The following is a 14,114-nucleotide window of genomic DNA, read 5'->3' on the forward strand; positions in this document are numbered from 1 at the left end:
ACCAACTGATTCACTAGAATGAATCAGAGATTTCATCACTACATATGAAAGAGAGAGCTGTTTAGAACCAACTGATTCACCACTAGAATGAATCAGAGATTCCATCACTACATATGAAAGAGAGAGCTGTTTAGAACCAACTGATTCACTAGAATGAATCAGAGATTCCATCACTACATATGAAAGAGAGAGCTGTTTAGAACCAACTGATTCACTAGAATGAATCAGAGATTCCATCACTACATATGAAAGAGGGAGCTGTTTAGAACCAACTGATTCACTAGAATGAATCAGAGATTCCATCACATGAAAGAGAGAGCTGTTTAGAACCAACTGATTCACTAGAATGAATCAGAGATTCCATCACTACATATGAAAGAGAGAGCTGTTTAGAACCAACTGATTCACTAGAATGAATCAGAGATTCCATCACATGAAAGAGAGAGCTGTTTAGAACCAACTGATTCACTAGAATGAATCAGAGATTCCATCACTACATATGAAAGAGAGAGCTGTTTAGAACCAACTGATTCACTAGAATGAATCAGAGATTCCATCACATGAAAGAGAGAGCTGTTTAGAACCAACTGATTCACTAGAATGAATCAGAGATTCCATCACATGAAAGAGAGCTGTTTAGAACCAACTGATTCACTAGAATGAATCAGAGATTCCATCACATGAAAGAGAGAGCTGTTTAGAACCAACTGATTCACTAGAATGAATCAGAGATTCCATCACATGAAAGAGAGCTGTTTAGAACCAACTGATTCACTAGAATGAATCAGAGATTCCATCACATGAACGAGAGAGCTGTTTAGAACCAACTGATTCACTAGAATAAATCAGAGATTCCATCACATGAACGAGAGAGCTGTTTAGAACCAACTGATTCACTAGAATGAATCAGAGATTCCATCACATGAAAGAGAGCTGTTTAGAACCAACTGATTCACTAGAATGAATCAGAGATTCCATCACATGAAAGAGAGAGCTGTTTAGAACCAACTGATTCACTAGAATGAATCAGAGATTCCATCACATGAAAGAGAGCTGTTTAGAACCAACTGATTCACTAGAATGAATCAGAGATTCCATTACATATTAAACAGAAAGCTGTTTAGAACCAAATGATTTACAAAAATGAATCAGACTTTCTAAAGCTACAGTATGAGAGAGATGACCACTTAGGATGAACTGATTCAATAGAATGAACGAGACATTCCAGTGCCACATTGGAAAGGAAGAACCAATTCAATAGAATAAATTAGCCAGATTTGAGAGGAATAAACATCTTTGATTATTCCTTGAGCTCTGATTTTAAAACGATTGGGTTCACTGTTTGGTTGCACTACTCTACAAGCTGATAAAGTAGCTTGTCACTGGAAAAGTTAGTTAGTTGCTCCTTAATTTTTTGTGACAGTGTACCCTGCATGACTGTGAGGGTGTATGTGGGTGACACATGCAGAATGCATGAATGCATAATGAAAAACAAAAGAATGAATAAATGAACAATACAGGATGGGAAAAGCTTTCAAGGCTTCTGATGTCCGACTTCAAACACAGCAGCACAGTGGATCAGCCGGGAGAGGAGAGAGGGGTGGTACGATGGAGAGACATGAAGATGGAGGGGGGAGATTAAGAGAAAGGTCAGAGGAGGTTACATCCTGTCTGCTCAACTCAGTGGCATGTCTGCTTGGTGCATGGGGCGACCATGCTGCATGTGTCTCTTTCCTCTTTATTGCACCTACCATATATAGTGCCAGTCCCAGAGTAACTCATCATAGGCACAACATGCTGACTTGTTGCTCTCGAAATGACAAGTACTGCAATAATGGCCCTCGTTCGGGTCCCGCAGAGAACGTGTTCCCATCCCGTGCTTCCCCTGTGGCAAATCCTGCTCCCAAAATGCAATCAAGACTTGCGTACGCTGATGAGTTAACTGTGTCACCCTGGGGAAATTGATACTGGAGATCCATTTAGTGTTAAGCGATTGCCCACCTCTGCCCCATCCATCAAACCTCAACTGTGGGAATAAAGCTCTTTTTTTATTACAAATTTAATTTCAAAACAAAATTTATCACTTGTCACGGTCAAATGAGATGTCGCTGTCACCTTATGTGTCACATGACCCATTTCTTTGCGTCTACACTAGATGCATCATGACTGTGCAACTGGGTGGGACACTGAGGGACAGATTACTGATGAACGACAAAAATTTATATCTTACTATTACCCATGATTCCCCTGGCCAGTGTGCACATCCCAAATCAAACTGTTTGTGTTTTGACAAGGGAAAGGTCTCTGTGATTGCACATTTGACCTATGACAGCGATTGTAGAGACGACGCTCTGGCTGGCCAATTCCCTCGAGCTTAATGGCTTCAAATTAAACTCCAGCTGCATTTTGGGATACTGGAGCAGCAGACTATAAAGGTAAGAGTTGGGACCCAAAACTGTAGCTCAACTGTTAGCTTGAAATAAAGTGGTCTGTTATTAAAACGATATTTTGCATATTGTTGGGCATATGCATTTCATGGTCAATTATTATATTTGAAATGATAATGGCTGCCAAAACATTTAGAAACCAAACACTTTTTGGTTAGGCATATTTCATGGTACATTATTCAAATAAATATTTGGCTGCCAAAACACCTAGAAACCAAACACTAAAACTATATATTAATAATTTTGCATATTGTTGGCATGCATTTCAGGGTAAATTAATCAGATAAATATTGAAATAAATGATTTGAATGATCAGTTATGGCTGCTAAAATATTTAGAAAACCAACACTCAATGTATATGTTAATAATTTTGCATATTGTTGGGCATATACATTTTATGATCATATTAACTTTTTTTGATTTTTGTTTACTTTTGGTACTTTATTGGGCCATGATGTCCAATGTAAAATCTATGTCCAAAGCAAAACCAGCTGAGAACCACTGATATAATGTTTGTCATCACCAGGGAGACACAATTTGATTTGGATTTTTGATTCATGACTTTTGACAGATAAGGTCTTTATAGCACAGATGAATTATCTTCGTTCACCATATTGGGCATTTCAACATTAATCAATCTCCACAACCCTACCCATGTCATTCATATCTATATGCTCTTATCAGCAAAATACACAGTACATCCATCAGACATGAGTGATATATCTGAAGTATCTGAGACTGACAGCTGAAGGGTCAGAGACAATTATTTGACCATCATGAGCTATATCTAATTTGATCATATTACAGTGCAGTCATCTCTTCCAGACAGAGAGATGGAACATACTTTAAGCACACAGGCATTATTTTAATATCACACTTAATTCATCACTTTAGTATATGATCAGCAGTCTCAGCGAAGCGTAGCACAGAGCAGAACGGAATGTTCTAATAAAAACCCAGGGTTCACCGTCCTGTTTCTTTGGCCCTGAGTCCATAATCCTTGATATGGTTGTCACATCTTTGGAACAAACTATTTTACTGTTATTCCTATTTTATTCACTCACATGGTTATATTACAATGCATTGTTTAAAATCTATCCATCCATCTATCCATCTACCTATCTACCTATCTACCTATCTATCTACCTATCTACCTATCTACCTATCTACCTATCTATCTATCTATCTATCTATCTATCTATCTATCTATCTATCTATCTATCTATCTATCTATCTATCTATCTATCTATCTATCCATCCATCCATCCATCCATCCATCCATCCATCCATCCATCCATCCATCCATCCATCCACCCACCCACCCACCCACCCACCCACCCATCCATCCATCCATCCATCCATCCATCCATCCATCCATCCATCCATCCATCCATCTATCTATCTATCTATCTATCTATCTATCTATCTATCTATCTATCTATCTATCTATCTATCTATCTATCTATCATCTAGTTTTCCCCTTCATATTCTCTAAAAGAAATCTTATTGCCGTATGCAATTTTATATAAAGTATGCCAAAAAATGTTAGTGGATTTAACATTAACATGTAATGTCTAATATTAGCCTATGTTTTAATGTAACCTTCTCCCTTTAAATACTTTGGTCAGTTCAATAATAATTTGTGCAGTTTTATATTGTTTATTTGAAAGAATTAAAAGAGCAGTTTCATGTCTATCTTGTATTGTTCAACTGGTCAAAGATGTAGAAAGTAATTAGGAATAAGTAATGCAATACTTTCTGAAGAGGGTAATTAGTACAGTAATCTAATTACACTATTGAAGATGTAATCAGCTAATCATTACTTTTTTAGAGTAACACACCCAACACTCTACTAACCCTAACCCCATAGCCTAATGCTCTAATAAGAGATAGTTGCAAAGTTACTTACTGTATAGTTAGTTAGTTAGTAGAATGTCTAAAGACTCGAAATAAAGGGTTATTAATGATTTTTTTTGCATTGAAAATGAACTTGTTATACACTTATTTTGCCTTTAGTTGTCTTATTTGTAAGAATATTAGCTGAATTTGAATAATTCATAACGTAAAGAGTCAACAAAAACTGCAAGCTAGGATGCTCCATCTCCTTCCTCTTTAAAAGCAAGTGAAGGAGGGAGCGAGAAAGAAGCAGGAAAAGCGATATGGGGTTCGGCGCTGTGTTTGTGATGCCTGTGAGCACAAAACATTTTATAAATAACTAAGAGACACATGCCCGAGGCTCATTAAAATTAAACAAGCCCTCAAACTGAAAACATACGGCGTCTGAGATATTAATAAAAACCAAACCCCAGGGCGAGCGGAGTTAATGCAGGGCATGAATTGCAACAGTCTCAAACCCAGCATGGAAGACAGCCGACATATACCACCTGTGTGCATGCGAGTGTACATGCGTGCACCTGCTGTGAAGAAAGAGAAGAGCAGAGTGTGAACGTGTGAGGCAACAAACACACTATTTTGGTGATATGTAAATGAATGATTGGCAGTCTATGTGAACGTGTGTGTATTCAGTAATCTGTCCCTCAATGTCCCACTTCTCAACAGGGCACACCCAGAAAGCCAACACACAAATGACAAACAGCTGGAACTGATTATAACTAACCCAAAAGACACAGTTGAGTTAATAACTGTCATCTGCATAAAGTAGAATCAGACAAGTTGCCTACACAGCGTTTTGTGCAACATTAATGCAAACTGATAGAGACCCATGAAAGTGGAACAATGCACTGCTCTGAATTCACAATGTGTTTATGCAATGCTGGTGCACATTTGCATGCATTAGTGAGAGATTCAGAGACACTGAGAAGTGAAAATCACTGCTAGCTCCGTCAGAGCTTGTGGGTGTCAGTGCCAATGAAAGAGTGAAAAGGGCCTATCTGACAGAGTGAGTGAGATTCATGGGTAATAAACTCATAAAGATTAAAAAACAACTGTTGGAGCAGCTTAAGCTACATTCACACTGGCTTTGATTTTGGAGAACTGATGTCAAATTGGCAAAGAAACGGCTGTGTTTTTTCAAGTCAGACTTGATTTAATTCATGTTGGAATTAATTCTATTTTTCTGTGCTATTGTGTTTCACATGCTTTGTTAATGTGTGGATTTCTGACAAGCAATTAAGCAGGCCAAGTCAAGACTCAATTTGTTTTACAAAGAAATATGTGATGGTTGTCTTGAAAACATTATAATGATTGTGAGACTATGGATATAACAGAGGAAATATATACAAAGCACAAAATATTGAAGTGGTAATGCAAATTACAGACACAAAACGCAACCAATATAGACTTTCTGTGTGTTGAGCTAATATGCATATATAAAATCACAATTTACACTGTCGTTCAAAAGTTTAGGGTAAGTTTATGAAAGAAGTCGCTTACGCTCACCAAGGCTGCATTCATTTGATCAAATATCTAAAAACAGTAATATTGTGAAATATCATTACAATATTAAATAACACTTTCTATTTGAATATATTTTGTAATGTAATTGCAATGTAAAATAAATGTAATTTATTCCTGTGATGACAAAGCTGAATTCTCAGCAACATTACTTCAGTAGTGTCACATGATCCTTCAGAAATCATTCTAATATGATGATTTGGTGTTCAAGAAACATATGCTGCTTAATATTTTTGTGTTATTATTTTTTAATTATTTTCAGGACATTTTGGAATAGAAATCTTTCTATCTTTCTATCTTTCTATCTATCTATCTATCTATCTATCTATCTATCTATCTATCTATCTATCTATCTATCTATCTATCTATCTATCTATCTATCTATCTATCTATCTATCTATCTATCTATCTATCTATCTATCTATCTATCTATCTATCTCTCTCTCTCTCTCTCTCTCTCTCTCTCTCTCTCTCTCTCTCTCTCTCTCTCTCTCTCTCTCTATATCACATAGGTTATCAGTTGTTAGATTTTTTTTACTTAATTGTCATTGGACGGTTTTGGAAATGTAACTGTGCATACTCATTTTCCCTATATTTTTTACATTAGCCTGTGTTGACATCTTATGCTCAGTATAAGTTCATGTTTAAAAACACTATAATTTATTAAAACTTTAAAAATGTAATCTTAAATGCACATCTCAAAGTGAATATTCATTACTGTACATTATAATATTGTGATGCCCAAATTCACTTGCATCACTTAACAATATTGATTTTTTAACAATGGTTTTATTTCTAATTTATATATGCCAAACAGTATACCCTAACATGAAAATAATTCTGAAAATAATTTTAGGCAGACTTTTAATAATAACATTTACTGGGTGTACACTTCGGCTGCACAGGTGCAGGACATGTCCAGAACTGATCTGGAAACAGTGGATGCCTGATATCATCACTGTGTTCAATTCACAGGAGTCCTGCTCAGCCAGTCGTTGCCCTGGCGATGTTGATGTAACATTCCTGTAGAAAAGTGCTGCTGAAAAGAGGAAGGTGTGTGCGTGAATGATCCAAAGGGAGGCATGAAAGGTATTGAATCCTGAGGCAATGAGACAGGCAGACAGAGCACTCTGAGACAAAAAGAAAGAGAGGTGTGTGTGTGTGTGTGTGTGTGTGTGTGTGTGTGTGTGTGTGTGTGTGTGTGTGTGTGTGTGTGTGTGTGTGTGTGTGTGTGTGTGTGTGTGTGTCTAAAGGAAAAAAGGAAAGAGAAGAATAGACAGTGTCAGCGCTGGAGGCAGGAAAAGCAACATTTCAGATTCTACTTTAGATTTCAGCTGTAAAACACAATGACATTTCATTAATAAGAAACCACACAGATATGTCAAATCAATGCATGTGTGACACATTTGGATAGAAGAAACTGTCATAATAAAAATCAATGAATCATATATTTACTTCTGCTAAAGATACTCCCACATGAATATGATTTAACACCACAATTTGGATGCCGATCAATGCATTTAATAGACACAATTCAATATATGTATTGTTTAAGGTCAATATAATTGATCATAAGTCTATCACTGGCCTATATGGAATCAATTTTGCATTTGAGCAGACATGTTCTTGTGTATTTTCTGCACTATTTATTTATTGTTAGCAGTACATGCGCAGTCTTGCTTTTTTTATTTTGAAGACGGCACGTCAAGATAAAAACAGATGGTAGGATGTTTTCTTTTTTTACTAATATAGGGCCTAATTAAAAGTGATATTTTTTAATAACTTTATTTTTATATAGTAAATTAATGTTGACAGCCTTAAAAATACAGTGTGTTAATACTGGTTTGCATCTTTCATTATCGCACAAATAGGTTTTAAAACATCAAGATTCGTATCCAACAAAAAAACATGCTGTCTGCTACTTATTCTAGTAAATATGCACATAAAAACAGTACTAAATATAACAGTTAAAAAAAGCTTTTAGCTATTTCTAGATGCAAAACATCTGCCTTTGTTGTTGCTACTCCCCCTTTCTTTCTCTCTAGCGGATCGTGAGGCGTGTGCTGCTGATACAATAGTTGGGAGGTTTTTATGAGCGGCTGCACTTACTCCCAATATTTTCCGCTCAAAACGTTTCAAACCATGTCTCAAATTAGCAGAAGCCTGGGAGCACCACCTAAGGCCTATAATGGAAAAACAGTTCCATCTGGTCAAACTAACAAGTCTTGCGCTATTGTGTAATAGCTTATTATACACTTGTTTTGAAAAGTTTATGGTCTATTTAATGACATTCTATTAGCACTGCAGGTTTTGTAATCTCAGCCAAGGTCTTCTCAACACGCCATCTTGAAACCCGGTAGAGCTTAATGCCGTAACACCTCATGGGACCCCTTTATTATTTTTACGTTTTTTTTTTTTGTTTTTTTTTCAGTACCAATTTACCAAATCAGAACCCTTGCTGAGAAATAAACAAGCAAATGGTAAAAAAACGAGGTTTGTTCATGCAGTCAGCGGCTAATAACTAACCCTGTGTCCCTGCATGGCAGGCACTGATAGCTCCGTGACTAGCAGACTGTTAAATCCCTGTGCTATTGCATCACTTCAAAAGATGAATCCCGGAGGATACATCACTGAGGAGATAAGATAATGTGCCTTACGCATGCAAGAGGGAGGGAGAGAGAGAGAAAATGCTAGAGACTGAGATGATGTCACAGGTGTCCCTATATTTAGAGGGATTAGAGGTGAGGCATCACCGCTTGACTTTTAGTAAACATCAGCAGCTTTTGCTCAGCTTGATGAGACCTTCCTTCACACATTCACAGACGTGTGATTACATGATTCTTTTTGGTCTGGATCTATTTATTAAAAAAATATATCAAACATGCAATTCAATTTATGCACAAATGTTAACACTTTTTTTTAGGGGTACAACTGTCCTGATATCATAATGAAGAAAAAAATATTGAACTTCTTGAAAAGAAAACCTTATTTGGCATAATTATTTCATTTATTATTTTTCCCAAATGGATAAATTGAACAATAATTAAGATGTATATTCATATATTCAAGGTCTAAGGGACATTTTTATTTAATGGTTACCCCCCACATGACATCTTTAAAATAAATCAATTTAAACAGTAACACTTTTCAATAGAGAGCCTAAGTCCCGCCCCTCCGCTTCCGGCTCATGGGACCTTATTTTGGAAAAAATATGTATGGAAGTCAATGGCGAGAGACAACTTATCTTTTTATTCCGTCTGAACTGTGCCCTGAACTACACATATGATGTTTGTCAATTTAAAAGGTAACTATGAAAGTCAAGAAAGTCGCAGTTTGTCATAAAACAGAAGAGTAACGTTTAGTTTTATGTGAAAATCGCTCAATGAACTACATCTCTTGTCTCGCACTATGTACGTCACAAGATCCGTTGCTCGTATGTGTGTATTCTGGCTCAAAACACTCAGGCATGACGGCGTGACGTTACGATTATAATGTAAGACTATAGAAAAAATGTCAGACGTTAGCTTCAGTAAAGTTAGCTTCATTCATTGAGAGAAAAGGTATGACGTCGCATGTGCGCCTTCTGGGTTTGTAGTCTTTGTAATTACGTATTTTCACAGTCTTATACCTCAGCAGTTTTACATCAAGCTGCGACTTTCTTGACTTTAAAATGTATCTTTTAAACTGACAAACATCATATGTGTAAATCAGGGCACAATTCAAACGAGATCAAAATATTTGTTGTCTCTCGCCATTGACTACCATACAATATTTTTCCGAAATAAGGTCCCATGGTGGTCGACCGGAAGGGGAGGGACTTAGGCTCTCTATAGACCTTATGTAGCCCCGCCCCTTTTCACCGCTGCGCTCGTTGTTCCGGTCTGAATTTTCACAGTGATCTTGCGGATTTATGAATGAACGGCTCGTTTTAAAATCTTCCCGGTCTACTGACATTTGTTAAGACATCTGCTTTAAACATTACAATCCTCTTGATAAATTTCGTTAACGTAAATCCACTTCGAAAGCTAATTACTCCTGGACAGCAATGCCATAGGAATATACAGAGCGACCGCAAAAACGGAAGTTCAAAGACAATAATCTAAAGATGGCGGCGCCCTCGTTTCTCTGGCGCATAAGGTCTAAGGTTTTATTTATTAACGACATTAACATGAACTAAGAGTAAACTATAATTCTAAAGCATTTATTAATCTTAATCAATGTTAATTTCAACATTTACTAATACATTATTAACAGTTGTATCTGTTAATATTATTTAGTGGACCTTAACTACTAACAGCAGTTAAATCTTTATTACTAACATTAACAAAGATGAATAAATACTATAACAAATGTATTGATCTTTGTTAATTAATGTTAGTTAATGCTTTCACTAAAAAATGCCGCAATATGATTTAATTACATTTAGGGTCCTGTGATCGATATATATATAACGATATTATGCACACTACCAGTTACATTTTTATTAACTCACAAAAACAACCAAAATATAACATCAACATTTAATTGAACTCTGAAAATTGCAACTCCAGTTTCCCAATTGGGAAATTTTAAACAATATAGAAAAAGTGCACTTTAAATACCTGGATGATGCTCTTAATCAACCACAAATACAAAGTGTGGAATTTTGGACACTTCATGCACTCATCTGTCGCAGTTTTAATTATGTAAAAGAGAAGGAGGGTCTATCAGATTCTGATGTTGAATAACAAAATAACCTTCATTCATATATGACATGGTAGTTTTATTTTAGAAGTCTTTACTTTAATCGTTCTCAGGCCTAATCCTTTGCCGCCCTATCCGATTCAGTGTCTTCAGTCTCTAAAGTGTATTAAACATAATGAAACCTGTAAAGTTTCTGATTGGGTAGAATACGTAATTTGGTGTGTGTGTGGATCCTCTTTCACAAGTGAACAAATACGCTGGCAAGGTGTACAGTTTCGCTAACATTTCCACGGTGTGTGACCGTGTGTCTTTCCAAACACCATCTGAGGTGGCATCACGTGCGAACACGCAGCAAACAACAACCAAAGTGTTCCGACGGAGCGTCTCCCATTTCACCTGACACAGATGAGCCGTGGAAACATGACGTCAGATCACTGGTGCACAATGAACTGCGCAGGCACAAATTTGTGCGCATGCGGACTGGAAAGGAGGCTATGAACTTTCATACCTTTATGAGTCACTTTTAATGTAGCTTCCAACCATGTGCAATTTCAGAGCTCTTTGAAGATGTTTTGAGATATATATATATATATATGCATGTCTGGTTAAATTACTAGAGTTAGCTGTTAACATTAGCTGTGCTGAGGCTATATGGATTTTAAAATGTTTGTTGATCTGTTTAACTAATGCATGTCAATGTTTTAATTTCTAATTGCTCGGAGAGATAATGGGCTTAAAGCCAACAGCGGGAGACCTGCAACGCCACGCCCTTCAGGTGAGTGCAAAGCATGCTGGGAAAAATATTTTGCAGGGTGGCATTGACCCTTGGGGTTTTGATGTTAGAGCTGCATGCACACTCAGCCTTCCAATCAATTTTGCCATAATAATCACCCTTTCTCGTGGCCAACTGTGTATATACATACGCACTGTTATTCTAACATTTTTCATTGAAATCTACCTTGGCTTTTGTAATACATAAATGATGTAGCTGTGTGTATGCATGCTGTGATGCACAGTTTGCTCTATGTGGGTGTTTCTGTGATGGACTCAAAGGATGATGCCGTTGGACTGAAAGACAGCAGATTTCACACGTACGCTCATAAATATGAGTACACACTTGCACTGAATATGTAATTACTGTGTTGGAATGGGTAATCGTAATGAAATGACTGTCACTTAATTGAAAAAATAATAATATTTATTTTTATTGTAGGTTTATTTGAATAAAATCTGAATTTCATTTGAATGAGAACAGTACCTCCATACACAAATGCATATTAAACATAATTAAACATTAAAAAACTGGAATACAAGATTGATGGTTTTATTTCTCTTGTGTTGTTTAGAAATTATGATGCTCTTTTTTTTTTTGTCCAGATCTTTATTCAACAACACATGATTGCACAATGCACAATATGTGTATTAACATTATCAACAATTATTTGAAAACAATTATTGGTATTTGAATAATTAAAAAATGTTCTGCATAATTTTTTTTATTTGTATATTTTACAGTAAAAACAGCAATATTGTAAAATATTCCATTAAAAAAATATTTGAATATATTTTAAAATGTAATTTATTCCTGTAATGCAAAAGCATCATTACTCTAGTTTTCAGTGTCACATGATCCATCAGAAATCATTCTAATATGCTGATTTGCTGCTCAAGAAGCATTTATCAACGTTGAAAACAGTTGTGCCGCTTAATTTATTCTTTTTCGAACAATGTAAAAGTCTTTACTGTCATTTTTGATTAATAAAAGTATTAATTTCTTTAAAAAACAGTAGTGCATTGCATACCGCATATACTGTATCTCATTTACAGAAGCAGCAGAAGTATTAACGCAGTGGATCTCAACTTTTAATTCAAAACTCAGATATTACATTGAGCGTCAAGTGGTGACCCAACACAGTGCCAATTATCATACAAAAGGTAAATAACATTTTCAGGTTGAGACCCACTGGACTTCACTGGTAGGGGATTCTGTGTTGAGATACACTTTCTCCTGTTCAAGAAAAAGCCCCATAACTGGACTCTCTTCCTGTTGTGTTGCCATGGCATTTTGCAAAAAAGGATGAATAAGAGTTCCAAGAGGGCATAAATAATTGATTGGCAAATGGCTTGATCAACTCTCGGGCTGTACCCACTGCACGGTATAAATAACTCATCACGCCAATTATGGCGTACAAACACACAGACACACACACATATCGAAGCTCAGGTCAGGTACTGTAAAAACACCTGATCTTAAATCATACAACATAATCCACATGACAACCAATGTGTGAACCGTGTTAAAAGGAATGTTGCAAACAGAATAGCAGTTGGGAATGGACTGCTTATTGTTTACAGGGTGAAATGATGCTGTTATTGACCGTCGAGCCATTCTTGAGGAAAGCGATGAGAGAAATCTGTCCAGTCAAGTCAGATTATTACAGGACACTGGATGATTTCGCATCTGCTTTCTGTGCAAAATCGTTGCACTGACCCTGTAAAAATGTTTGCGAACCAAAATACAAAATGGAAACATGATAGGATGGCACATTATGCACTGTAAATAATTATATGATCAACAAGTTATGATATATGTTTTTACATTTCTTTAATAATCAAATATAAGTTAAAGGTGCATTGCGCAAGTCTCTGAGTTTTTGCAGAACTATGCCCCCTCTGGCGACAAGCGAAACTGCAACACTGCAACTGAACGCGCATGACGTCACGCCCAGTCTCAAATTCCGACCCGAATCCCTCTTATTTATTTTACTGTACAGGATTATAGAGGCAATCGCAGTGATCAGAGAAGGGCTCATTCAGCCCATCAGGCAATTGTTTAAGCATGTATGGGTTAGAAAAACGGGTATTTTTAACATGAAATGTTGCGCAATGCACCTTTAAGCGATTTTCATGTTTCAGTTAAATATAATTTAAGTTGAAATGACTTAAACATTCAAGTTGATTCCAAACATCCAAACTTAAAAGTAAATAATAATAATAATATATATTCTAGAAGAAATACTGATTACAAAATGATTTTCAAAACCAAAATACTGACCATGGATCATCTGACAGCGATGGGGGGAGTAATGTGAGGTGACATCGCAGTGACATGTCGACTGTCAGAGCTGTTTGATTGACACTTACCAACAGGCGTATCATTCACACCAGTACAGCCCACAGCTTGACATACTAAGTTTAAAGGCCAAAGGTGACAAAAAAGACTGCGGGCAATGTTTCTTTTCTCTCTCTTTGTCTAGGTGCTAACTGCTTTCTCTCTGACATTAAACAAATTTGACAGTAGATTTGCTTCAGTACAAAGAAAGTCAAAGGGTTGTTCTAAAACACCTTCAGGTTAATTTTACTATATCCTGTGTTAAAACCACAAGAAGCCATTGCACAATACATTTGCCGATATGTTAGATCACAAAACCATAAGTCATAAGTCATAAGTCGCACGGGTATATTTGTGGCAATAGCCAACAATACATTGTATGGGTCAAAATTATAAATTTTTCTTTTATGCCAAAAATCATTAGGATGTTAATAAAGTAAATAGTGAACATAAATGGA

The sequence above is a fragment of the Scardinius erythrophthalmus genome, assembly GCF_964197995.2.
Source record: "Scardinius erythrophthalmus genome assembly, chromosome: 4".
NCBI classification, from domain to species: Eukaryota; Metazoa; Chordata; class Actinopteri; order Cypriniformes; family Leuciscidae; genus Scardinius; species Scardinius erythrophthalmus.